The 3,184-nt window shown below is 40.4% G+C and overlaps 1 pseudogene; it reads left to right on the plus strand.

The window, feature by feature from the left end:
• Positions 1–1,903: 1,903 nt before the first annotated feature.
• LOC108282831 lies at positions 1,904–2,938 on the plus strand (annotated as a pseudogene).
• The last annotated feature ends 246 nt before the right edge of the window (positions 2,939–3,184 follow it).

Raw genomic sequence — 3,184 nt, forward strand, 5'->3', positions numbered from 1 at the left:
GGCTTAAGCGATCCTCCTACCTCACCTCCTGAGTAGCTGGGACTACAGGCCTGTGCTACCATGCCTGGCTAATTGGAGAAAAACTTTGGTAAAGTCAGAATTTCACTTTGTTGCCCAGGCTGGTCTCAAGCTTCTGGGCTCAAGTAATCATCTTGCCTCAGCCCCCGAAAGTGTTGGAATTATAGTCATGAGCCACTGTGCCTTACCCAAAGATAATTTTAAAAGCATAATTTAAGTGTGAATTTAATAAAGTTAAAAATTATAATATTCACTTAAGGAAGAGATTAAAGTGAGACATCTTAATATATGATATTTAAAAACAAACTGTGGAGCCATAATGAACACCTCACTCTAATTCTAAAGCAAATGATTTGGATTTATGATCTTTTGCTTGTTACATTACATTTTTTTAGACAATTCTTTAATCTTGTACTTGCTTATTGAATATATTTTTTACTTCTGTTGTGATCAGTTTATCAATATCCTCAAGAAAACTGGCTTCAGAACAGAAACTCTTTTCTTTATGTTGTTAAATAAAATGTACGAGAGGCCATGGTTTTGGACTGAGCTCCTGCCTTAGGTCAAAACAGATTGAACCAAAATGGGGTCACTTGTGCTAAGTGTCATGGAATCAAACTGAAATCTAAACAGGAAAATTCCCCTATATACTGGTATTTCCTGAAAACAAGAGATTCACAGCAACCATTCAGAAAGGCCCCAGTCAGCCTGAGTCAGCATGATAAGGAGGTCTTCTCTGCTTTAACCCTTTACAGGGAAAGTAACCTAAAGTAACCTGATGTTAACCAATTCAGTTTTTTTGTTTCCCTAGTTCTGTTCAAGCTACCTTAGGCAAACCAACTGGTCTACCAGGCTGACTGAAGCTCCCTCTATTTTGAATAGGAAATACCTAATTTATGAATCATTAACAAAAGCCAATTAGATGTTTAAATATCACTTGGTTGATTTTTTTTTTCTTCTTGAGACAGAGTTGTGCTCTGTAGGCCAGGCTGGAGTGCAGTGGCGCAATCTCAGCTCACTGCAACCTCTGCCTCCCAGGTTCAAGGGATTCTCCTACCTCAGCTTCCTGAATAGCTGGGCTTACAGGCATGCACCACAAGCCCACATAATTTTTGTATTTTTTTTTAGTAGAGATGGGGTTTTGCCATGTTGGCCAGGCTTGTCTGGAACTCTGGCCTCAGGTGATCCACCCACCTGGGTCTCCCAAAGTGCTGGGATTACAGGTGTGAGCCACTGTGCCCAGTGAAATTTTGTTCTTTTTTAAATCAACATTTATCAAGGAAACTAAAGGGGTGCAAACCATTTGGTGAACAGAAATACACTAGTATCAAGGTTTTGACACAGATGACATTTACTATTTTTAATCTTTCCAACAATCCTACGAAAAAGGTGCTACTTCCTACTTTCAGATTGAGGAAATTTTGGTGCAGATATTTTAAGTAACTTTCTCAGGATCACATAAGGCAGTGAGGGTGGAGTCAGATTTGATCTTGGGCACTCAGGCCCACACCTAAGTTATCCTGCTTTTCAAATTCACTCCTTGTCTTCCTCCTCCTCCCCATCTGCAGTGATGCTGGATGCATGTGTATTTTCCACATGCAGTTGCTCTTTGCCCTGTTTGGTGTCGAAACTATGTATACATCCTCTTTCTAAATCTGGGCATCATTGACAGTAAATATCCTACTGGGTCAAGGGCAAGAATCACCCTTGGGGGTTTGCAGTACTCCATCTGTCACTTATGAGCAGCAATCCACCTCCAGGTTAAGAAAGGCAGGTTTCTTCTAGAAAGCAGATGCAGGGTGTATTCAGCACCCAGGACGTAAAGGCTTAGTGAGGTTTTATTGGAGGAATATGGGGCTAATAATTTAAAGATCCAGTAGGCAAAGTAGTGTTTACTGGAGGTTGCAGATTTCACCCTTTAATAATAAAAGAATAGTTCCTCTTTTCTGGCTGGAACCATGGAGGGTGTCAAAGAGAAGGTTCCTGCTGTGCTGGAAACCCTTAAGAAAAAGCAAAGGAATTCCACAGAGCTGAAGATCAAATGCCTGAGAAAGAAGTTTGCCCAAAAGATGCTTTAGAAATCAAGGAAGAAGCTTATCTATGAAAAAGAAAAGCACTATCACAAGGAATATAGGCAGATGTACAGAACTGACATTTGAATGGCAAGGATGGCAAGAAGAGCTGGCAACTTGTATGTACTTGTGGAATCCAAATTGGTGTTTGTCCTCAGGATCAGAGGTATCAGTGGTGTAAGCCCAAAGGTCCAAAAGGTGTTGCAGCTTCTTCACCTTCATCAGAGCTTTAGTGGAACCTTTGCGAAGCTCAACAAGGCTTCAGTTAACATGCTGAGGATTGTAGAACCATATATCGCATGGGGGTACCCAAATCTGAAGTCAGTAAATGAACTAATCTACAAGCATGGTTATGGCAAAATCAATGAGAAGTGAATTGCATGGCAAAACCAATGAGAAGTGAATTGCTTTGACAGATAATGCTTTGATTGCTTGATCTTTGGTAAATATGGCATCATCTGCATGGAGGATCTGATTCATGAGATCTATACTGTTGAAAAATGCTTCAAAGAAGCAAAGAACTTCCTGTGGCCCTTCAAATTATCTTCTCCATGAGGCGGAATGAAGACAAAGGCCACTCATTTTGTAGAAGGTGGTGATGCTGGCAGCAGGGAGGACCAGACCATCAGGCTTATTAGAAGAATGAACTAAGGTGCCTACTATGAGTATTTTTCTAAGCTGGTCAGTTAATAAACAGTACCTGCTCTCAGATAAAGAATAACTTTTCTTCAAATATCTGGTCAATAAATGAAGTTCTACTGAAGAAACTCAGGGAGCATCCTAGCTGAAATTTTATTAAAAAGTAACTTTTATTTGAAAATTATCAAATAAAATGCAAATTACCTGCATCTTTCCTCTTTATTTACTGTGATCATATAAGAAAACTAGGCAACACATACGGAGTTTTGGACTTTCTAAGAACTTGCTAAGTTTGTGAGACAAAATGTCACGAGGAGCAGCGGCATCCTCGCCAAGGCTGCCTGCTTCCATTGCCCTTACTTACAGCCCACGCTGTATAGGAATCTCAAACTCTCCATGTTCAGTCTCCTAAGAATTTCTGTGTTCCAGCTCCAATGCAGACGCAATGGGGTCTC

The sequence above is a fragment of the Cebus imitator genome, unplaced genomic scaffold, assembly GCF_001604975.1.
Source record: "Cebus imitator isolate Cc_AM_T3 unplaced genomic scaffold, Cebus_imitator-1.0 Scaffold252, whole genome shotgun sequence".
NCBI classification, from domain to species: Eukaryota; Metazoa; Chordata; class Mammalia; order Primates; family Cebidae; genus Cebus; species Cebus imitator.